Genomic DNA, 25,990 nt, shown 5'->3' with positions numbered 1-25,990 from the left:
TGGTCTCTAAAGAAACTGACACCTAGCCGTCTAGAGAGTTTGCAGCTCTTAAGAGAAATAGGCAGAGCGTACTGGACTTAGATTCGAGTGATGTTGAACCACTATCAAATTCTTCGGCTCTAGGGATTTTCTCTCGGTGGATTTTAAACTCAAATTACTCAGAGAGGGGGTTGCTCAACAATCTTCTCAGAATCAAACGGAGCAGCCACCGTACAAAGCCGGCGCAGGGTGGCTATTTATAGTCGCAGCCTTCCCTGGTGGGAAATGACCATTTTGGACACGCGGTCCAGCCAATGGCCAACCGACATGTTTACAATAGTCGGATTTTGGAGCAATGGTAACATTACTTGAGGAACAAGTAATGCTAACTCCTGGGTATGAGATGAATCTCTCACAGCGAAGAAGATCACAGTCTCTTGCTGGCAAGTATTTGCTCGGAACACAAAAAGATTTCTCTTGCAACTTTCATAGGATTTTGGTTTAGCATCAGAGAATCAAAGTTTCGAACGCTACACCCCTCTTAAGAGTATGTTGGTCCTATGACTCAATAAAGAGCAGAAGAGCAACAAAATAAATGCTACGTCTTCACTTCATCTTCAATCTCCTCGGATGCAGACATTTTCATCGGACAGTCACCGAACGAATTGCTCTACTTCAGCAATTTTTGAGGGGTCACTCTTGTTGTCATAGTCTTCGATGATAACTGATACGTCTCTAACGTATCTATAATTTTTGATTGTTCCATGCTATTATATTACTTGTTTTGGATGTTTATGGGCTTTAATTTACACTGTTATATCATTTTTGGGACTAACCTACTAACCGGAGGCCCAGCCCGTATTGCTGTTTTTTTTGCCTGTTCCAGTATAGTGAAGAAAAGGAATATCAAATGGAGTCCAAATGGAATGAAACCTTCGGGAGCGTGATTTTTGGAACGAACGTGATCCAGAGGACTTGGAGTGCAATCAAGAAGCTCCCAAGGAGGCCATGAGGGTGGAGGGCGCGCCCCCCCTATAGGGGGCGCCCCCTGTCTCGTGGGCCCCTCGGGAATCCACTGACGTACTTCTTCCTCCTATATATAACCACATACCTCGAAACCATCAAGAGAGCCACCGAAGAAATATTTCCGCCACCGTAACCTTCTGTATCCGCGAGATCCCATCTTGGAGCCGTCGCCGGCACTCTGCCAGAGGGGGAATCCACCATGGAGGGCTTCTACATCAACACCATAGCCCTTCCGATGAGTTGTGAGTAGTTTACCACAGACCTTCGGGTCCATAGTTATTAGCTAGATTACTTCTTCTCTCTTTTTGGATCTCAATACCTTGTTCTCCCCCTCTCTTGTGGAGATCTATTCGATGTAACTCTTCTTGCGGTGTGTTTGTCGAGATCCGATGAATTGTGGGTTTATGATCAAGTTTATCTTTGAGAAATATCTGAATCTCCTCTGAATTCTTTTATGTGTGATTGAGTTATCTTTGCAAGTCTCTTTGAATTATCGGTTTGGTTTGGCCTACTAGATTGATCTTTCTTGCCATGGGAGAAGTGCTTAGCTTTGGGTTCAATCTTGCGGTGTCCTTTCCCAGTGACAGCAGGGGTAGCAAGGCACGTATTGTATTGTTGCCATCGAGGATAAAAAGATGGGGTTTATATCATATTGCAGGAGTTTATCCCTCTACATCATGTCATCTTTCTTAATGCGTTATTCTGTTCTTATGAACTTAATACTCTAGATGCATGTTGGATAGCGGTTGATGTGTGGAGTAATAGTAGTAGATGCAGGCAGGAGTCGGTCTACTTGTCACGGACGTGATGCCTATATACATGATCATGCCTAGATAATCTCATAATTATTCACTTTTCTATCAATTGCTCGACAGTAATTTGTTCACCCACCGTAATACTTATGCTATCTTGAGACAAGCCTCTAGTGAAACCTATGGTCCAGGGTCTATCTTTTATCGTATATGCTTTCAATCTACTTTTATTTGCATCTTTACTTTTCCAATCTATATCACAAAATACCAAAAAATATATTTATGTTATCATATTATCTCTATTAGATCTCACTTTCGCAAGTGGCCGTGAAGGGATTGACAACCCCTTTATCGCATTGGTTGCGAGTTCTTTGTTTGTTTGTGTAGGTTTGTGGGACTTGTGAGGAGCCTCCTACTGGATTGATACCTTGGTTCTCAAAAACTAAGGGAAATACTTACGCCACTATGCTGCATCACCCTTTCCTCTTCAAGGAAAACCAAGGCAAGCTCAAGACCTAGCAAGAAGGATTTCTGGCGCCGTTGCCGGGGAGGTCTTCGCTCAAGTCAACACATAACAAGTACCCATCACAAAATAATCTCCCTCGCATTTACATTATTTGCCATTTGTCTCTCGCTTTCCTCTCCCCCGCTTCACCCTTGCCGTTTTATTCACCCTCCTTTTCCCAATCTCCTCTCTTTTTCGCTTGTCTTCTTCTCCCTCTCTTTCGCTTGCCCCTTTTTTCTGTTTGCTTGTGTGTTGGATTACTTGTCGCCATGGCACAAGATAATACCAAATTGTGTGATTTCTCCAATACCAATAATAATGATTTCCATAGTACTCCGATTGCTCCTCTTAATGATGTTGAGTCTTGTGAAATCAATGCTGCTTTGCTGAATCTAGTTATGAAAGATCAATTCTCCGGCCTTCCTAGTGAAGATGCCGCTACCAATCTAAACAACTTTGTTGATTTGTGTGAAATGCAAAAGAAAAAAGATACGGATAATGATATTGCTAAATTGAAGTTATTTCCGTTTTCACTTAGAGATCGTGCTAAAGTTTGGTTTTCGTCTTTGCCTAAAAATAGTATTGATTCTTGGAACAAGTGTAAAGATGCCTTATCTCTAAGTATTTTCCTCCCGCTAAGATCATCTCGCTTAGGAACGATATTATGAATTTTAAACAACTTGATCATCAGCATGTTGCCCAATCTTGGGAAAGAATGAAATTGATGATTCGTAATTGCCCTACTCATGGTTTGAATTTATGGATGATCATACAAAAAATTTATGTCGGGTTGACTTTTGCCTCTAGAAATATTTTAGATTCGGCCGCAGGAGGCACGTTTATGGAAATCACCTTAGGAGAAGCTACAAAACTCCTTGATAATGTCATGGCTAATTATTCTCAATGGAACACTGAGCGATCTACTAGTAAAAAGTGCACACTATAGAAGAAATTAATGTTTTGAGTGGAAAGATGGATGAACTTATGACATTTTTTTGCTACTAAGAGTGCTCCTATTGATCCCAATGATATGCCTTTATCTACCTTGATTGAGAGTAATAATGAATCTATGAATGTGAATTTTGTTGGTAGGAATAATTTTAGTAACAATGCTTATAGAGGAAACTTTAATTCTAGACCGTTCCCTAGTAATTCCTCTAATAATTATGGAAATTTCTACAATAATTCTTATGGTAATTTTAATAAGATGCCCTCTGATTTTGAAAATAGTGTGAAAGAATTTATGATCTCTCAAAAGAATTTTAATGCCTTGCTTGAAGAAAAAGTTGATGATTTGGCTAGGAACATTGATAGACTTTCGCTTGATGTTGATTCTTTGAAACGTAGATCTACTCCTCCTAAGCATGATATCAATGAGTCTCTCAAAGCTATGATAAGTTCCATTGACGAGTGCAAATAAAGAACCGCTAGATTGCTTGCTAAGAAAGATTGCTTTATTAAAGCGTGTTCTTCTAGTTTCCATGAAAATAATGATGAATATCTTAAAGTTATTGATGTGTCCCCTATTAGATCTTTGTTTGGCAATATTAATCTTGATAATAATGGGACTGGAAGCGAATCAACTTTGGTTAAAAGGCGTTCCGATAATTTGGAGTTTTTAGATCTTGATGCTAAATTTGGTAAAAGTGGGATTGGAGAGGTCAAGACCTTAAATAGCATTGAACCCACCATCTTGGATTTCAAGGAATTTAATTATGATAATTTTCTTTAGAAAGTTGTATTTCCTTTTTGCAATCCGTTGTTAATTCTCCTCATGCTTATAGTCAAAATAAAGCCTTTACCAAACATATTGTTGATGCCTTGATGCAATCTTTTGATGAAAAACTTAATTTGGAAGTCTCTATACCTAGAAAACTTAATGATGAGTGGGAACCTACTATAAAGATTAAAATTAAAGATTATGAGTGTTTTGCTTTATTTGATTTGGGTGCTAGTGTTTCCACAATTTCGAAAAACTTTATGTGATACTAGCACAAATGCCCGTGCGTTACTACGGGTTGGACTTTGTTATTTGACTCTGGTGCCGCCTGTATTTGCTAGGACGGCCAGTGCCTTCATGGTCACACTTGATGCCCTTAAGTCCCGTGGCAACTACCGACCGGTACCTCCTACATGGCTACAATCGGTGTGGGTAGCCAACGTGGCTACTACCGACCGGCGGTGACTTCTTCCTTCACGTCCACAGTCCACAGTTGGCTCGGCTTGCTGCGTACCAGACATCATCCTAAAAAGTGACACAAACCTGTCGAGCTTCAACTTTTTGTTTAATCTCGCACAAAAGAATTGAAAAGTGACCAATTAAATTATATGTTTATTTATACTAAATCAGAATCACTAACTAATAGTCTAATACACACAAGGGGAACCATTCTTGCAATCCACGCCCGCTTTTGTATTAGAGCCAACAGCAAAATATTAAATTACAAATGGTAGCTATCACCAACTACGGTTTTAACTTGGAGTTCAACTCGGTGACTGAAGCGATACTTCCCATGCTAAATACAGTCACCAGCTTTGTCAGAATTTTTGCACACTCTTCAGGAAGAATTTTTGAACATCCCTCGAAAGCCATAGAAGATCATCGGGTTAATGTGTAACTGCACACATCAATGGAACTGTCCTTATGCCAGAAGTTGTTGAGATTTCAAGTGTGCTCATAAGTCCCTTTGACTACAAATTGGTTAAATCAGTAAGAACTTCAGGTCATCTCAAAAAAAAAGTACACAGTTCGGCTCCAGATGGAAGCATTAGCAATGCCCAACATAGGTGCTTGTGGTGTCACCACAACATGTAATGTCTCGATCGATGTTGGAAAAACATCTAGAACACACAGACTGAACAGCAGGCTACTTAATTCTGGAGCAACAAGGATGGGAACAGAGAACCTCGACTCAGAAGTGATGGATCCATGTAGGCGCAGTATGCACCCCGGTGTTCTCTTCAGATGCATAGGACGTAAGCCGATTGCGCGACCACCACCGCATGTGCTCCACAGCTTCATCGAATTGGAGCATGAGGACATGGTCCTGGTCCATGGCCTCCTGGATCCTGACATTGGTCGAATCTGGCATAAAACGAGGCTGCCATCCATCCAAGAAACTACGCTACCACAACTACATACATCAACCATAAGATTCGACTGAACTTTATGCCTAAACACAAGACAATGACACTCCACAGCGAGCAAAGACTGAAGCGATGCCTAAACAGAATAATTTTGCAGCTCTAAACATCGGGTGGAAGTGGCAACAACTCGATAGGAAAAACGCAATTAATCAGCATGCATCCGCGGCCGCAGCGCTGCGTCCGTGAGAGAGTAAGCTGTTGGAAATATGCCCAAGAGGCAATAATAAAAGGATTATTATTATATTTCCTTGTTCATGATAATTGTCTTTTATTCATGCTATAATTGTATTATCCGGAAATCATAATTCACGTGTGAATACTTAGACCACGACATGTCCCTAGCGAGCCTCTAGTTGACTAGCTCGTTGATCAACAGATAGTCATGGTTTCCTGACTATGGACACTGGATGTCGTTGATAACGGGATCACATCATTAGGAGAATGATGTGATGGACAAGACCCAATCCTAAGCTTAGCACAAGATCGGGTAATTCGTTTTGCTAGAGCTTTTCCTATGTCAAGTATCTCTTTCTTAGACCATGAGATCGTGTAACTCCCGGATACCGTAGGAGTGCTTTGGATGTACCAAACGTCACAATGTAACTGGGTGACTATAAAGGTGCACTACAGGTATCTCCGAAAGTGTCTGTTGGGTTGACACGGATCGAGACTGGGATTTGTCACTCCGTATAACGGAGAGGTATCACTGGCCCACTCGGTAGTGCATCATCATAATGAGCTCAAAGTGACCAAGTGTCTGGTCACGGGATCATGCATTACGGTACGAGTAAAGTGACTTGCCGGCAACGAGATTGAACGAGGTATTGGGATACCGACGATCGAATCTCGGGCAAGTAACATACCGTCTGACAAAGGGAATAGTATACGGGGTTGCTTGAATCCTCGACATCGTGGTTCATCCGATGAGATCATCGAGGAGTATGCGGGAGCCAACATGGGTATCCAGATCCCGCTGTTGGTTATTGACCGGAGAGCCGTCTCGGTCATGTCTGCATGTCTCCCGAACCCGTAGGGTCTACACACTTAATGTTCGGTGACGCTAGGGTTGTATGAATATGAGTATGCAGCAAACCGAGAGTTGTTCGGAGTCCCGGATGAGATCCCGGACGTCACGAGGAGTTTCGGAATGGTTCGGAGGTAAAGAATTATATATAGGAAGTGTGGTTTCGGCCATCGGGATAGTTTCGGGGTCATCCGGTATTGTACCGGGACCACCGGAAGGGTCCCGGGGGTCCACCGGGTGGGGCCACCTATCCCGGAGGGCCCCGCAGGGTGAAGTGGGAGGGGAACCAGCCCCTAGTGGGCTGGTGCGCCCCCCCTTGGGCCCCCTGCGCCTAGGGTTGGAAACCCTAGGGTGGGGGGCGCACCACTTGCCTTGGGGGGCACTCCACCCCCCTGGCCGCCGCCCCCTTGTGAGATTCCCATATCCAGGGCCGGCGCCCCCCAGGGGGCCTATATAAAGGAGGGGGGAGGGAGGGCAGCCGCACCCTAAGTCTTGGCGCCTCCCTCCCCCTGCTACACCTCATCCTCCTCCCGTAGTTGCTTGGCGAAGCCCTGCCGGAGCCCTACTGCATCCACCACCATGCCGTCGTGCTGCTGGATCTTCATCAACCTCTCCTTCCCCCTTGCTGGATCAAGACGGAGGAGATGTCACGCTGATCGTATGTGTGTTGAACATGGAGGTGCCGTCCGTTCGACGCTAGGATCTCCGGTGATAGGATCACGACGACAATGACTCCCTCAACCCCGTTCTCTTGAACGCTTCCGCACGTGATCTACAAGGGTATGTAGATGCATCTCTCTCTCTCGTTGCTAGACGAACTCATAGATGGATCTTGGTGAACGTAGGATTTTTTTTATTTTATGCAACGTTCCCCAACAGTGGCATCATGAGCTAGGTCTATGCGTAGTTCTCTATTGCACAAGTAGAACACAAATCTGTTGTGGGCGTAGATCCTGTCAACTTGCTTGCCACTACTAGTCTTATCTTGCTTCAGCGGTATTGTGGGATGAAGCGGCCCGGATCGACCTTACACGTACGCTTACGTGAGACAGGTTCCACCGACTGACATGCACTAGTTGCATAAGGTGGCTAATGGGTGTATGTCTCTCCTACTTTAGTTGGAGCGGATTCGATGAAAAGGGTCCTTATGAAGGGTAAATAGAAGTTGACAAAATCACGTTGTGGTTATTCGTAGGTAAGAAAACGTTCTTGCTAGAACCCAATTGCAGCCACGTAAAAGATGCAACAACAATTAGAGGACGTCTAACTTGTTTTTACAGCAATTGTCATGTGATGTGATATGGCCAAAAGTTGTGATGAATGATGAATGATATATTGTGATGTATGAGATCATGTTCTTGTAATAGGAATCACGACTTGCATGTCGATGAGTATGACAACCGGCAGGAGCCATAGGAGTTTTCTTAATTATTGTATGACCTGCGTGTCAATGATTTAATGCCATGCAATTACTTTACTTTATTGCTAAGCCGTTAGCTATAGTAGTAGAAGTAATAGTTGGCGAGCAACTTCATGGAGGCACGATGATGGAGATCATGATGATGGAGATCGTGGTGTCATGCCGGTGACGAAGATGATCATGGACCCCGAAGATGGAGATCAAAGGAGCTATATGATATTGGCCATATCATGTCACTACTTTATATAATTGCATGTGATGTTTATTATGTTTTATGCATCTTGTTTACTTAGAACAGTGGTAGTAAATAAGATGATCCCTTATAATAATTTCAAGAAAGTGTTCCCCCTAACTGTGCACCGTTGCTAAAGTTCGTCGTTTCGAAGCACCACATGATGATCGGGTGTGATAGATCCTTACGTTCACATACAACGGGTGTAAGACAGTTTTACACATGCAAAATACTTAGGGTTAACTTGACGAGCCTAGAATGTACAGACATTGCCTCGGAACACAAGAGACCGAAAGGTCGAACATGAGTCGTATGGAAGATACGATCAACATGGAGATGTTCACCGATGATGACTAGTCCGTCTCACGTGATGATCGGACACGGCCTAGTCGACTCGGATCGTGTAACACTTAGATGACTAGAGGGATGTCAATCTGAGTGAGAGTTCATTAAATAATTTGATTAGATGAACTTAATTATCATGAACTTAGTCTAAAATCTTTGCAAAATATGTCTTGTAGATCAAATGGCCAACGCTCATGTCAACATGAACTTCAACGCGTTCCTAGAGAAAACCAAGCTGAAAGATGATGGCAACAACTATTCGGACTGGGTCCGGAACCTGAGGATCATCCTCATAGCAGCCAAGAAAGCATATGTCCTAGAAGGACCGCTAGGTGAAGCACCCATCCCAGAGAACCAAGACGTTATGAACGCTTGGCAGTCACGTGTTGATGATTACTCCCTCATTCAGTGCGGCATGCTTTACAGCTTAGAACCGGGGATCCAAAAGTGTTTTGAGCAACACGGAGCATATGAGATGTTCGAGGAGCTGAAAATGGTTTTTCAAGCTCATGCCCGGGTCGAGAGATATGAAGTCTCCGACAAGTTCTATAGTTGTAAGATGGAGGAAAACAGTTCTGTCAGTGAGCACATACTCAAAATGTCTGGGTTGCACAACCGCCTGTCCCAGCTGGAGATCAACCTCCCGGACGAGGCGGTCATTGACAGAATCCTTCAGTCGCTCCCACCGAGCTACAAGAGCTTTGTGATGAACTACAATATGCAGGGGATGGTGAAGACCATTCCTGAAGTATTTTCAATGCTGAAGTCAGCAGAGGTTGAAATCAAGAAAGAACATCAAGTGTTGATGGTCAATAAGACCACTAAGTTCAAGACGGGCAAGGGTAAGAAGAACCTCAAGAAGGACGGCAAAGATGTTGCCGTGCCCGGTAAGCCAGTTGCTGGGAAGAAGTCAAAGAATGGACCCAAGCCTGAGACTGAGTGCTTTTATTGCAAAGGGAAGGGTCACTGGAAGCGGAACTGCCCCAAATACTTAGCGGATAAGAAGGCCGGCAACACTAAAGGTATATGTGATATACATGTAATTGATGTGTACCTTACCAGTACTCGTAGTAACTCCTGGGTATTTGATACCGGTGCCGTTGCTCACATTTGTAACTCAAAGCAGGAGCTGCGGAATGAGCGGAGACTGGCGAAGGACGAGGTGACGATGCGCGTCGGGAATGGTTCCAAGGTCGATGTGATCGTCGTAGGCACGCTACCTCTACATTTACCCACGGAATTAGTTATGAACCTCAATAATTGTTATTAGTGCCAAGTTTGATCATGAACATTGTATCTGGATCTCGTTTAATACGACATGGCTACTCATTTAAATCCGAGAATAATGGTTGTTCTATTTATATGAGAGATATGTTTTATGGTCATGCCCCGATGGTCAATGGTTTATTCTTAATGAATCTCGAACGTAATGTTACACATATTCATAGTGTGAATACCAAAAGATGTAAAGTTGATAACGATAGTCCCACATACTTGTGGCACTGCTGCCTTGGTCACATTGGTGTCAAGAGCATGAAGAAGCTCCATGCTGATGGACTTTTAGAGTCTCTCGATTATGAATCATTTGACACATGCGAACCATGCCTCATGGGAAAAATGACCAAGACTCCGTTCTCCGGAACAATGGAGCGAGCAACCAACTTATTGGAAATCATACATACTGATGTGTGTGGTCCAATGAGCGTTGAAGCTCGCGGAGGATATCGTTATGTTCTCACTCTCACTGATGACTTAAGTAGATATGGGTATGTCTACTTGATGAAACACAAGTCTGAGACCTTGAAAAGTTCAAGGAATTTCAAAATGAGGTAGAGAATCAATGTGACCAAAAGATAAAGTTCTTACGATCAGATCGTGGAGGAGAATATTTAAGTCACGAATTTGGTATGCACTTAAGGAAATGTGGAATCGTTTCACAACTCACGCCGCCTGGAATACCTCAACGTAGCGGTGTGTCCGAACGTCGTAATTGCACTCTATTGGATATGGTGCGATCTATGATGTCTCTTACCGATTTACCGCTATCATTTTGGGGATACGCTCTAGAGACAACTACATTCACTTTAAATAGGGCACCGTCTAAATCCCTTGAGACGACACCATATGGATTATGGTTTGGGAAGAAACCTAAGCTGTCGTTTCTAAAAGTTTGGGGATGCGATGCTTATGTCAAGAAACTTCAACCTGAAAAGCTCGAACCCAAGTCGGAAAAATGCGTCTTCATAGGATACCCCAAGGAAACCATTGGGTATACCTTCTACCTTAGATCCGAAGGCAAGATCTTTGTTGCCAAGAATGGATCCTTTCTGGAAAAGGAGTTTCTCTCGAAAGGAGTAAGTGGGAGGAAAGTAGAACTCGATGAAGTACTACCTCTTGAACCGGAAAGTAGTGCAGCTCAAGAAAATGTTCCTGTGGTGTCTACACCGACTGGAGAGGAAATTAATGATGATGATCAAGGTACTTTGGATCAAGTTTCTACTGAACTTCGTAGGTCCACGAGGACACGTTCCACACCAGAATGGTATGGCAACCCTGTCCTGGAAATCATGTTGTTAGACAACGGTGAACCTTCGAACTATGAAGAAGCGATGGCGGGCCCAGATTCCAACAAATGGCTAGAAGCCATGCAGTCCGAGATGGAATCCATGTATGAAAACAAAGTATGGACCTTGACTGTCTTGCCCGATGATCGGCGAGCGATAGAAAACAAATGGATATTTAAGAAGAAGACAGACGCGGATGGTAATGTCACCATCTATAAAGCTCGAGTTGTCGCTAAGGGTTATTGGCAAGTTCAAGGAGTTGACTACGATGAGACTTTCTCTCCCGTAGCGAAGCTTAAGTCTGTCTGAATCATGTTAGCAATTGTCGCATACTATGATTATGAGATATGGCAGATGGACGTCAAAACGGCATTCCTTAACGGTTATCTTAAGGAAGAGCTGTATATGATGCAGCCGGAAGGTTTTGTCGATCCTAAGAATGCTAACAAGGTGTGCAAGCTCCAGTGATCCATTTATGGGCTGGTGCAAGCATCTCGGAGTTGGAACATTCGCTTTGATTAGATGATCAAAGCGTTTGGGTTTATGCAGACTTATGGAGAAGCCTGCGTTTACAAGAAAGTGAGTGGGAGCTTTGTAGCATTTCTCATATTATATGTAGATGACATACTTTTGATGGGAAATGATATAGAACTTTTGGACATCATTAAGTCCTACTTGAATAAGTGTTTTTCAATGAAGGACCTTGGAGAAGCTGCTTACATATTAGGCATCAAGATCTATAGGGATAGATCAAGACGCCTCATACGTCTTCCACAAAGCACATACCTTGATAAGATTTTGAAGAAGTTCAAAATGGATCAGTCCAAGAAAGGGTTCTTGCCTGTATTGCAGGGTGTAAGATTGAGCTCGGCTCAATGCCCGACCACGGCAAAAGATAAAGAAGAGATGAGTGTCATCCCCTATGCCTCAGCCATAGGATCTATTATGTATGCCATGCTGTGTACCAGACCAGATGTAAACCTTGCCGTAAGTTTGGTAGGTAGGTACCAAAGTAATCCCAGCAATGAACACTAGACAGCGGTCAAGAATATCCTAAAGTACCTGAAAAGGACAAAGGACATGTTTCTCGTTTACGGAGGTGACGAAGAGCTTGTCGTAAAGGGTTACGTCGACGCTAGCTTCGACACAGATCTGGATGACTCTAAGTCACAAACCGGATACGTGTATATGTTGAATCGTGGAGCAGTAAGCTGGTGCGGTTGCAAGCAGAGCGTCGTGGCGGGATCTACATGTGAAGCGGAGTACATGGCAGCCTCGGAGGCAGCGCATGAAGCAATATGGATGAAGGAGTTCATCACCGACATAGGAGTCATACCCAATGCGTCGGGGCCGATCACTCTCTTCTGTGACAACACTGGAGCTATTGTCCTTGCCAAGGAGCCCATGTTTCACAAGAAGACCAGGCACATCAAGCGTCGTTTCAACTCCATCCGTGAAAATGTTCAAGATGGAGACATAGATATTTGCAAAGTACATACGGATCTGAATGTCGCAGATCCGTTGACTAAACCTCTTCCGCGAGCAAAACATGATCAACACCAGAACTCTATGGGTGTTCGATTCATCACAATGTAACTAGATTATTGACTCTAGTGCAAGTGGGAGACTGTTGGAAATATGCCCTAGAGGCAATAAGAAAAGGATTATTATTATATTTCCTTGTTCGTGATAATTGTCTTTTATTCATGCTATAATTGTGTTATCCGGAAATCGTAATACACGTGTGAATACTTACACCACGACATGTCCCTAGTGAGCCTCTAGTTGACTAGCTCGTTGATCAACAGATAGTCATGGTTTCCTGACTATGGACATTGGATGTCGTTGATAACGGGATCACAACATTAGGAGAATGATGTGATGGACAAGACCCAATCCTAAGCTTAGCACAAGATCGTGTAGTTCGTTTTGCTAGAGCTTTTCCTATGCCAAGTATCTCTTCCTTAGACCATGAGATCGTGTAACTCCCGGATACCGTAGGAGTGCTTTGGGTGTACCAAACTTCACAACGTAACTAGGTGACTATAAAGGTGCACTACAGGTATCTCTGAAAGTCTCTGTTGGGTTGACACAGATCGAGACTGGGATTTGTCACTCCGTATAACAGAGAGGTATCACTGGGCTCACTCGGTAGTGCATCATCATAATGAGCTCAAAGTGACCAAGTGTCTGGTCACGCGATCATGCATTACGGTACGAGTAAAGTGACTTGCCGGCAACGAGATTGAACGAGGTATTGGGATACTGACGATCGAATCTCGGGCAAGTAACATACCGTCTGACAAAGGGAATAGTATATGGGGTTGCTTGAATCCTCGACATCGTGGTTCATCCGATGAGATCATCGAGGAGTATGTGGGAGCCAACATGGGTATCCAGATCCCGCTGTTGGTTATTGACCGGAGAGCCGTCTCGGTCATGACCGGAGAGCCGTCTCGGTCTACACACTTAAGGTTCGGTGACGCTAGGGTTGTATGAATATGAGTATGCAGCAAACCGAAAGTTGTTCGGAGTCCCGGATGAGATCCCGGACGTCACGAGGAGTTTCGGAATGGTCCGGAGGTAAAGAATTATATATAGGAAGTGTGGTTTCAGCCATCGGGAAAGTTTCGGGGTCATCCGGTATTGTACCGGGACCACCGGAAGGGTCCCGGGGGTCCACCGGGTGGGGCCACCTATCCCGGAGGGCCCTGTGGGCTGAAGTGGGAGGGGAACCAGCCCCTAGTGGGATGGTGTGCCCCCCCTTTGGCCCCCCTACGCCTAGGGTTGGAAACCCTAGGGTGGGGGCGCACCACTTGCCTTGGGGGGCACTCCATCCCCCTGGCCGCCGCCCCCTTGGGAGATTCCCATCTCTAGGGCCGGCGCCCCCCCAGGGGGCCTATATAAAGGAAGGGGGAGGGAGGGCAGACGCACCCTAAGTCTTGGCGCCTCCCTCCCCCTGCTACACCTCATCCTCCTCCCGTAGTTGCTTGGCGAAGCCCTGCCGGAGCCCTGCTGCATCCACCACCATATCGTTGTGCTGCTGGATCTTCATCAACCTCTCCTTCCCCCTTGCTGGATCAAGGCGGAGGAGACGTCATGCTGACCGTACATGTGTTGAACACGGAGGTGCCGTCCGTTCGGCGCTAGGATCTCCGGTGATAGGATCACGACGAGAACGACTCCCTCAACCCCGTTCTCTTGAACGCTTCCGCACGCGATCTACAAGGGTATGTAGATGCATCTCTCTCTCTCTCTCGTTGCTAGATGAACTCGTAGATGGATCTTGGTGAAGGTAGGAAATTTTTTTATTTTATGCAACGTTCCCCAAGATAAGCAACCTGCCCAGGCTGATGACCAGGAGCAGTAGATCCATTGAGATAGAATAGGTGGCGCAGGAGCACATGTTGGGGCAGTGGCAGGGCACCCGGGTTGCAAAGAGGAGTTGGGTCAGCGACGGGAGAAGCTCAGCTTCTGCACGAAGGAGCAACCTTGCTGTCAGGTGGCAGGGAATCAAGGTAGGCATGAGCCCCCTCCTGCACCGATATCGAGGTCACAAGCACGCCGTAACCAGATCGAGGCACGCCATCCCGACCCCCGACCGGCCCAGCCCGAGCCTCGGCCCCGCCTGCATCGAGATCAGGGTCCCGAGCACACCCTGACCAGATCGAGGGACTTTATATGTGGGAATGGTATGGATTCAACTTGATAATCGGCGAGCAGGGGCGGGGCATAGAGCGCGGCGACCGCGGCCAGAGCCTCCGCGTCCGTGTCGCCGAATCCGACGCGTGTTGTTTCTGATACTGCCCCGCCGCCCGCCCGTCCTCCTCCTCCTCCTGGGCATTGTCCGTGGCAGCGGGCAGCGTGTTGAGCAGCCCATCGTGATCGCGGCGCGCGCTCGAGCCGGCCGGTGCGGACCCGTAGTGCAGCGGCCTGGGCCTCGCCGTGGGCGAGCCACGCGCGGAGGACTCGTTCAGCGCGAGAAGAAGGCCCCGGAGGAGAGGAGGCAGGCCGAGGTGCGGGAAGGACGGCGTGGCTGAGGATGCGGGCCGGCGAAACGGAGGCGACGGATCCAGGTGGGGGTGGAATTCGTGGGCGCTCGACCCACGGGTGGGGCAGAATTACGAAACGTTTTTTTCACTTATTTACTGCACCACGGGTTAATTACTTAACACTATACGAGGCTTTTTACAAAAGCGTCGTGACGGTGAACCCGGAGACCCAATCTGTTCTTTATTATTAGGGAGAGATTCTAGGATTCCATGATCTTGATGATTACTCTTTAAATTTGCACCTTGCGGATTCCACCATTAAAAAGGCAATGGGAAGGATCAATGATGTTTTCATTGTTGCAAATAGAAATTTGGTGCCCGTAGATTTTATCGTTCTTCATATAGATTGCAATCTTTCTTGTCCTATTATTCTTGGTAGACCTTTCCTTAGAATGATTGGCGCAATTATTGATATGAAGGAAGGGAATATTAGATTCCAATTTCCATTAAGGAAAGGCATGGAACACTTTCCAAGAAAGAAAATCAAATTACCTTATGAATCTGTCATGCGAGCTATTTATGAATCAAGTGTCAAAGATGGCACTAGTTAGATCTATCCTTGCTTGTATGCCTAGCTTGGGGCGTTAAACAATAGCGCTAGTTGGGAGGCAACCCAATTTTATTTATGTTCTTTGTTTTTGTTCCTTTTTAGTAATAAATTTTGCATCTACTTTCTATTTAGATGTGTTTTCTTGTTTTATTTAGTGTTTGTGCCAAGTAGAACCTATAGGATAACTTATGATATGAGTTAATTTGATTCTGCTGAAAAACAGAAACTTTGCGCTCACGAGAAAAAAATTCAATAAATCACAGAAACGTCCTTTTGCATTGATTCTTTTTGATGTAGATCAATAGACAAATTGTTTAGGACTTACTATTTTGGTAGGAATTTTGGAGTTCCATAAGTAACCGAAAGTTACAGATTGCTACAGAATGTTCTGTTTTTGACAGATTCTGCCTTTCGTGTGTTCTTTGCTTATTTTGATGCATCTATGGCTAGTATGTAAGGGTATGAACCATAGAGAACTTGGAATACAGTAGGTTTAACACCAATATAAATAAAGAATGAGTTCATTACGGTACCTTATGTGGTAGTTCTTCTTTCTTTCACTAACAGAGCTTATAAGATTTCCTTTCGAGTTTTGTGTTGTGAAGTTTTCATGTTTTGGGTAAAGATTTGATGGACTATGGAATAAGGAGTGGCAAGAGCCTAAGCTTGGGGATTCCCAAGGCACCCCAAGATATTCAAGAATAGCCAAAAGCCTAAGCTTGGGGATGCCCCCGTAAGGCATCCCCTCTTTCGTCTTTGTTCATTGGTAACTTTACTTGGAGCTATATTTTTGTTCGCTACATGATATGTGTTTTGCTTGGAGCGTCGTGTATTATATGAGTCTTTGCTTGTTAGTTTACCACAATCATCCTTGCTGTACACACCTTTTGGCAGAAGCCTACTTGATTGGAATTTATTAAAATACTCTATGTGCTTCACTTATATCTTTTTGAGCTAGATAACTTTTGCTCTAGTGCTTCACTTATATCTTTTAGAGCATGGCGGTGGATTAATTTTAAAGAAATTGTTGATCTCTCATGCTTCACTTATATTATTTTGAGAATATTTTAGAATAGCATGGTATTTGCTATGGTTATAAATTTGGTCCTAGAATGATGTGCATCCAAGTTGGGTATAATAAAAACTATCATAGAAGTGAATTGGATGCTATGATCAATTTGATACTTGATAATTGTTTTGAGATATAGAGGTGGTGATATTAGAGTCAGGCTAGTTGGGTAATTGTGAATTTAAAGAATACTTGTGTTGAAGTTTGTGATTCCCGTAGCATGCACGTATGGTGAACGCTTTGTGATGAAGTTGGAGCACAATTTTATTTATTGATTGTCTTCCTTATGAGTGGCGGTTGGGGACGAGCGATGGTCTTTTCCTACCAATCTATCCCCCTAGGAGCATGCGCGTAGTACTTTGTTTTCAATGACTTGTAGATTTTTGCAATAAGTATATGAGTTCTTTATGACTAATGTCTAGTCCATGGATTATACGCACTCTCACCCTTCCACCATTGCTAGCCTCTCTTGTGCCGCGCAACTTTCGCCGATGCCATACACCCACCATAATCCTCCCTCAAAACAGCCACCGCACCTACCTATTATGGCATTTCCATAGCCATTCCGAGATATATTGCCACGCAACTTTCCACCGTTCCGTTTATTATGACACGCATCATCATTGTCATAATGCTCTTTGCATGATCATGTAGTTGACATCGTATTTGTGGCAAGGCCACCTCATAATTTTTCATACATGTAACTCTTGATTCATTTCATATCCCGGTACACCACCGGAGGCATCTATATAGAGTCATATCTTGTTCTAAGTATCGTTGTAATCTTGAGTTGTAGATAAATAAAAGTGTGATGATCTTCATTATTGGAGCATTGTCCCAGTGAGGAAAGGATGATGAAGACTATGATTCCCCCACAAGTCGGGATGAGACTTCAGACTTTATAAAAATAAAAGAGGCCAAAGAAGCCCATGAAAAAAAAGGCCAAAGAAGCCCACCAAAAAGAAAAAAAAGAAGAAAAAAAGAAAAAAAGGAAAGAAAAAAAGGAAAAGAAAAAATAATGAGAGAAAAAGAGAGAAGGGACAATGCTACTATCTCTTTTTCCACACTTGTGCTTCAAAATAGCACCATGGTCTTCATGATAGAGAGTCTCTTATGTTGTCACTTTCATATACTAGTGGGAATTTTTCATTATATAACTTGGCTTGTATATTCCAATGATGGGCTTCCTCAAAATGCCCTAGGTCTTCGTGAGCAAGCAAGTTGGATGCACACCCACTTAGTTTCTTTTGTTGAGCTTTCATACATTTATACCTCTAGTGCATCCGTTGCATGGCAATCCCTACTCACTCACATTGATATCTACTAATGGGCATCTCCATAGCCCGTTGATACGCCTAGTTGATGTGAGTCTATCTTCTCCTTTTTGTCTTCTCCACAACCACCCTTCTATTCCACATATAGTGCTATGTCCATGGCTCACGCTCATGTATTGCGTGAAAAATTGAAAAAGTTTGAGATTACTAAAGTATGAAACAATTGCTTGGCTTGTCATCGGGGTTGTGCATGATTAAATACTTTGTGTGATGAAGATAGAGCAACAACCAGACTATATGATTTTGTAGGGAAAACTTTCTCTAGCCATGTTATTTTGAGAAGACATGATTGCTTTATTAGTATGCTTGAAGTATTACTATTTCTTATGTCAATATGAACTTTTATTTTGAATCATTTGGATCTGAACATTCATGCCACAAGAAGGAGAAATACATTGCATTATGCTTGGTAGCATTCCACATCAAAAATTCTGTTTTTATCATTTACCTACTCGAGGACGAGCAGGAATTAAGCTTGGGGATGCTTGATACGTATCCAACGTATCTATAATTTTTGATTGTTCCATGATATTATATTACCTGTTTTGGATGTTTATGGGCTTTACTTTACACTATTATATCATTTTTGGGACTAACCTACTATCCGGAGGCCCAACCCGTACTACTTTTTTTGCCTATTTCAGTATTTCGAAGAAAAGGAATATCAAACGAAGTCCAAACGGAATGAAACCTTCAGGAGCGTGATTTTTGGAACGAACGTGATCCAGAGGACTTGGAGTGCAAATCAAGAAGCTCCCATGGAGGCCATGAGGGTGGAGGGCGCGCCCCCCCTATAGGGCGCGCCCCTGTCTCGTGGCCCCCTCGGGAATCCACCGACGTACTTCTTCCTCCTATATATACCCACATACCCTGAAACCATCAAGAGAGCCACCGAAGAAATATTTCCGCCACCGTAACCTTCTGTATCCGTGAGATCCCATCTTGGAGCCATCGTCGGCGCTCTGCTGGAGGTGGAATCCAGCATGGAAGGCTTCTACATCAACACCATAGCCCTTCCGATGAGTTGTGAGTAGTTTACCATAGACCTTCAGGTCCATAGTTATTAGCTAGATGGCTTCTTCTCTCTTTTTGGATCTCAGTACCTTGTTCTCCCCCTCTCTTGTGGAGATCTATTCGATGTAACTCTTCTTGCGGTGTGTTTGTCGAGATCCGATGAATTGTGGGTTTATGATCAAGTTTATCTTTGAGGAATATCTGAATCTCCTCTGAATTATTTTATGTGTGATTGACTTATCTTTGCAAGTCTCTTTGAATTATCGGTTTGGTTTGGCCTACTAGATTGATCTTTCTTGCCATGGGAGAAGTGCTTAGCTTTGGGTTCAATCTTGCGGTGTCCTTTCCCAGTGACAACAGGGGCAGCAAGGCACGTATTGTATTGTTTCCATCGAGGATAAAAAGATGGGGTTTATATCATATTGCATGAGTTTATCCCTCTACATCATGTCATCTTTCTTAATGCGTTACTCTGTTCTTATGAACTTAATACTCTAGATGCATGCTGGATAGCGGTCGATGTGTGGAGTAATAGTAGAAGATGTAGGCAGGAGTCGGTCTACTTGTCACGGACATGATGCCTATATACATGATCATGCCTAGATAATCTCATAATTATTCGCTTTTCTATCAATTGCTCGACAGTAATTTGTTCACCCACCATAATACTTATGCTATCTTGAGAGAAGCCTCTAGTGAAACCTATGGCCCCGGGTCTATCTTTTAACATATACGCTTTCAATCTACTTTTATTTGCATCTTTACTTTTCCAATCTATATCACAAAATAACAAAAAATATATTTATATTACCATATTATCTCTATCAGATCTCACTTTCGCAAGTGGCCGTGAAGGGATTGACAACCCCTTTATCGCGTTGGTTGCGAGTTCTTTGTTTGTTTGTGTAGGTTTGTGGGACTTGTGAGGAGCCTCCTACTGGATTGATACCTTGGTTCTCAAAAACTGCAAGAAATACTTACGCTGATGTGCTGCATCACCCTTTCCTCTTCAAGGAAAACCAACGCAAGCTCAAGACGTAGCAATAACCTTCACCGCAGTGCAGGAAGATTACCTTTGTTGTTTAACTCAAACTCCTCGTGATCTCAGGGACCTGTTACTCTGTGTGCACTAGCAAACACATAAGTCCCATACTGTTTATGTAAACAAACTCCAAAACATAAGGGGCCTATCATTGCACCAACAACTGCATCAATCACATACATGTGCACTGAACTAGTTGAGTATATCAGGCCTACCATCGAGGATGCGCGCAGGCCCCTTCTCTCCCTTGCTGCATGGCAGATGCCATGATTTTTGTTGAACTACACAAAAAAGAGATTGGAATGAGTCGACGCTCCTCCTTCTACTACCACGCTGATCGGTACTGTCTTTTATCCACATGACCGTGTCTTGTCAAACTATGCTAATGTTGTATTTTTTTAAGAAAGCTATTCTATCGCAATCTTTTCTCGTTTTGAAAATAACGTTGCTTGAACTAGTGCCACTATTATAGTAATCATGCTCTTTTTTATCTGTGCTAATAGGAATACTCAACTACAGATGTTGGGATGGTCTTGGGTTGTATGACACGGCTAGCCAACATGGATTTAAACTCGAGGTTCACTTTAGCCAAAGCCTCTGAGTTCCACCAGTGATGCAGAACATTTTATCTGCAAATTTTTGACTTGTGTGGCCGTAAATAGGACTGGTTTCAATGTTTCATCAAATGTTTGAATCAAATTGCTTACGCAAAGAATCGATCGAGTTTTATTTATTTTTACACATACTGACAATGTTTTAGTTGTACAGTAAGTATTGGTTGTGATCAGTGAATCATTCAGATGTGTAGACATCTTTGTTGTACTTGTTATTTGAATCTTGTGGGTTGGTTGTGGATCTTGCAAGCTAGGAAACACGTCATGATGATGCAAAGGACATCAACCATAACAAGTTGTTCAAACTTGGTAGTATTGTAATTGTGAAAGTGTGGTAAATGAGCTGATCGTGTGCGTCCTGAGAATAATAATTCTAATTGTTTTGCATGTTGATCCTGTTGGACTGATAGAACAAGCCAATGCTTTGCTTGTTTTAAGAATAAAATTGAAGTAAAGCGGATAAAACTTAAGTAAAGTTAGCTCGAGAATGGATGTGTGGCCGGAATAGGTTTCTCGGCTTCCAGGCCGGTTTAATGGAGGCGTTTGAATGTGTCGAGGAGCCGTGTTCTTTCGGGAATATAGTGGGTGAGGGAGGAGGGGTAGTAGGAGTATAACTATTGCAGCCTATACCAACTACGTTTACTCGTGATTGCAGTTCCCAAGAGTTGAAAAACTAACTGATGTCACCGCATACCCACTATATTCACTAGAGATTGCAGTTCCCCAAGATTGGAAAAATTAACTGCTACTGCCGCCCCCCAGTACCCCACTACACACCGATCCCCAATGTAAATTAGGAGCTCTCCGCTCTCTATATCTCCCCATCGTCTTCATCTCCCCTGCCCCCAATCCCTACAAAACGAGAACCGCCACATCAACTCTGCGTGAGAAGAGACTCCAATGGCGATTCGAGGATTGAGCCTGCTGGATATGGACTTCAGCAAGGAGTTCACCATTGAGTTTGCTGTTCATACCCATGGCAGCACCAAGTTGAATGTGATGTAGACCAACGATCAGGACTCAGTGAAGGTCTGCCTCGCCAAGTTCAAGCATAATCTGCAGGAGGACAAGCACAAGGTCGCGGGACTAGACCTTGTGCCCGTCCGTCCATCTCCTAGCAGGGACCAGCGGATCACCGTTGCCCAGGTATGCATGCGGGAGAGGTTCTCATCTACCATTACTATAGGGCCATCAGAGGTTCTGGAGCATCCGCACATTCCATTGGCACTACTGATTGCACCTTCACTACGATGGAGAGCGGGAAGAATGCCATTGTGCTTTACCATTAGGCCATCTGGGGCAAAAAGCTCGTTGACATCCAGAAGCAATACAAGATCATCGGCAATGGGCAGGAGAAGGACTCCGTGGTTGACCTCACCGCGTCCATCATCGACCCCTGCTATGCCAACATGGAAGAACATGTGGATACAACAGACCCGGACACGTGGGAGGTACCTCTGAATCTAACCTACATCACCTACGTAGCCAAGGACGCATACGTATGCTTGGACATGTACAGGCGGATTTGGACATGAGGGCGTGTCTTCTTCCCATAACTGAGGAGTACACAGAGAGCCGCATCGTCATAATCAAGCGTGCCATGAAGATCTAGATGGTGTACTTTGTCTGTTTAAGCACCTTTATCATCTGCGTGTTTCATGCATTATCCTATGTGTAATTATCTGTTTTATTCGAAATATTTCGTCTAAGAACCCATTAACATGTTTGCCTTTTATTTTTTGAGTGGCTATTTGCTTATCTCTATTCTCTATCTCTACTCCTATAAAAATCTGAGTTGGTGATGATGTGTGCTTGCCATCTTTCACCAGTAGCCGTTGGATCTAGATCTGATGCATACGAAGCAAACTGCTGCAGTTTTGAAAAAAGATGCTCGACACTTGTTTTCATATTTAGAAACAACTCCTTTTCTCTCACAATCAACCTTATATCTTCCCGACCACATCCAGAAGGCCATGGAATGCGGGCATCTTACTAGTGTATGTAACTAGTTCACTGGGCTGATGAGTTTCCTTTTTTTAAGGTCCAGTGGGTATCAACTGGGTCGTGGCCGTCCAGCGCAGGATTCTTTTCGAGTGGCTATTTTCTTTCAATGCAGTTTTACCATTCCTATGTTTTCCCCTCTTTAATAGTATGTATATTTATATTTTATTATTTATATATATGTATATATATTAAAAACCTAAGGTTCCTGTTTGACCCGTCATTCGTCCAACGTTTGTATAGACCTTACCACTTCCTTTTTTCTTTTTTTATTAATCTTATCTCTGTTTTTTCTCCCACTTTCTTGTTTGAGGTAATCTGATTTTTCTCCCACTAGTTTTCCCTAGAACCAACTCAAATGTCCCACGTCTAGCCTAAAAGATAATAATACCCCACGTCTTATTAACTCATCAAATTAAAATATTATTTTATTTCATAAATGATAAGTTCTTACAAAATGATAATAATAATAATAATAATAATAATTGTTTAACAATAAGCTTGCAAGTTAATTACTGGTGAACATAAGCTTGCTAATATTTTACTGACCAATGCAGTAATAGACGTGCAACCACATGTTTATGTTTTTATAACATTTCTCCATCAAGCCCAACATGATAACCCAGCCCAGAAAATTTGTATATTTCAAAAAAATAATTGTAAATGGGCTGTAAATTCTAACATAACATACAAATGGGTTGGATAGACGCTACATTATTGTTTCACCCAGCCCACCAAATGCACTCACTGACATGTGGGCTAATAGGTTGAATCATAAGCAAGGCGTTGGATTTACATCCAATGGCCGGCATTCTTCTTCAATCTCTCGTCTTCTTCCTCCAGCGTTGGCGGGACCGCATGCTCGAGCTTCCGGCGCTCGAGTGAAACACTACCCCATGGATGACCAAACCATCCATCCACTCCTCCACACCTCTTGTTATTCTCCGCCGAGTGTAGCCCCAGCTCGCACCAAGCCAGTCAAGTCTCGCACTCCTCTCCATGTGCGACTCCACTACCGTGTCTTCCCCATCTCTGGGTCATTCCCGTCTGGGGCCTCACCGTCGTCCACCGCTTTAGTGCGCTCGGCGCGGCATGGTCAACATGGTCAACAAGCGATAGTCATCGAAAGACGACTGTACATGGAAAGGCTGACAGTGGGGACGCACCACGTCCATGGATGCGCGCATGCAACTGCCTCCTTTTTGCATGGAAAAAAATGTTTCCTCCACTGACAGTTGGGACCCACCAGCTACATCTCTGAATGTAAGTAAGTGCGTCCTTATTACACGCACAAATGATTCCACCCACTGACAGGCGGGACCCACCAGCTACATCTCCGCACGCAAGCAAGTACCTCCTCATTACGCGGAAAAAAAGTTTCCTCCCCATGACAGCTGAGACCCACCAGCTACATCTTCGCACGCAAGAAAGTGCCTCCTTATTACCTGCAAGAAAAATGATTCCTCTCGCTGCTAGCTGGGGCCTACCCGATTTGTAGGCTGGCATGTGGGCCTACTAAGTTGACGTGTACGCATCCCTTTGTCAACTTAGTTAACAAACAATTCTAGCAGCAGTGATCGTTGAATCTTAATCCAACCGCTGTGCTACTTCTTCAACCTCTAAACTGCTTGCTCCACCCAAACCAGCTCCGGTCGTATCGCCTGCTCCCGCCTCCCGTGGTCGGCTATGCTATCACGCAGGCATCACAGCCCCACACTACTCCCACCACTGGCAGGCCTTCCCTTTGCTCACGCACCCCATGTTATTTTCTGGCGATGGCAGCCTCACACCACAGTCGAAGCAGTCAATCCTCATACTCCCCTCCATGCAGGCATCCACTGTTGTGTCTTCCCTGGCTCCGCGTCATTCCCTTCCTAGACCTCGACGTCATCCACCGCCCTAGTGCTCTTGGCACGGCGTGGCCAATGTGGTCAACGAATGACAGCCATCGGAAGACGACTATATGCGGTGACCCTGACAGATGGACACACCAGCTACATCTTTGGACACAAGGAAGTGCCTCCATATTAGGCGCAAAAAATGATCCCTCGCACTGATAGCTGGGACCCAGTAGCTATATCTTAACACGCAAGGAACTGCATCCTTATCCTCCCTGACAGTTGGGACCCACATGATCGAAGCATACGTAGTGTTGTTTGTCTGGTCGCGAACGTGTATGCACATACTGGTCGATCAGTCTCTCTGCATTGATGAACCGTGTCCGAGCAAGCAGCGGCATATGTAGTAGTAGAGCCCCCGACGTAGCAGTTCAGGTAGTCCCTTCTAAACTATGTACACGTATGTACAGCCACATGCTGAAAAATATGGCTACGTACATACATATGAGCGGGGGCTTGAACGCCTAGTCGCGCATACGTACTGCCAGGGCTCGTGTACATGGAGAGGCAGTGGATGGCAGCAACGACATCATGTTCATCAGTAGCCAACTAGCTGGGTCGGAACAAAGAAACTGCGTCGTGTTCATCGGGAGGCAATAGAACGTGTCATGTTCATCGGGAGCCAACCGGCTTGGACGGAACAGCCGGAACGGGGTCTGGCGTACCACAGAATAGAGGAAAACATCCTTCTGTTCGATCACGTACAGTCAAAATTGGGTCCTGTTCATCGGGAATGGTCTGGCCTACCGCAAAACGGAGGAAACAGACTTTTGTTCGAGCACCTACGGTCAAAACGGTTCTTGTTGATCGGGAGGGGTGTGACGTACTGCAAAACGGAGGAAACAAACTTCTGTTTGAGCACCTACGATCGAAACGGGGTCATGTTCATCGAGAGGGGTGTGGCATACCGCAAAACGGGACTCCACGGGCTACTGTTCATCCACCATCAACTGCCTCTCGCTCCAGCCTCCACGGGGGTACTGTTCATCCATTGTCGTCCTACAGCCTCCACCGGCTACTGTTCGTAGAGCCTCCACGGGGTCCTATTCATCCACCCCCAATCGGCTCGGGTGTGGCGGCCTCCTCGGGGTCCTGTTCATCCAGCAGCAATGGCCTAATACCACAGGGTCCTATTCATCCAACCCCCACCGGGAACTGTTCATCCACAGCCAACCAACTGGCTCGACTCACCATGTCTTGACTCGTTCTACGTATCGCTCGCACGGTAGAAACGATCACTGTTCATCGAGAGGCAACCCAACACCGGTTGGCTACATCTCGCACGGGGGCTTGATCAGCTTCAGTTAGCAGCAGTAGCAAAGGAATCGCTCGGGTTCAGTTGACAGCCAAGGGATCAATCGCTCGGGTTCAGTAACGTAGCTAGTGCGATCGCTCGGGTTCAGTTAGCCAACGCCTTGCATA

This window comes from Triticum aestivum, chromosome 2B (assembly GCF_018294505.1).
Source record: "Triticum aestivum cultivar Chinese Spring chromosome 2B, IWGSC CS RefSeq v2.1, whole genome shotgun sequence".
Classification (NCBI taxonomy): domain Eukaryota; kingdom Viridiplantae; phylum Streptophyta; class Magnoliopsida; order Poales; family Poaceae; genus Triticum; species Triticum aestivum.
This window is presented reverse-complemented; position numbering follows the sequence as displayed.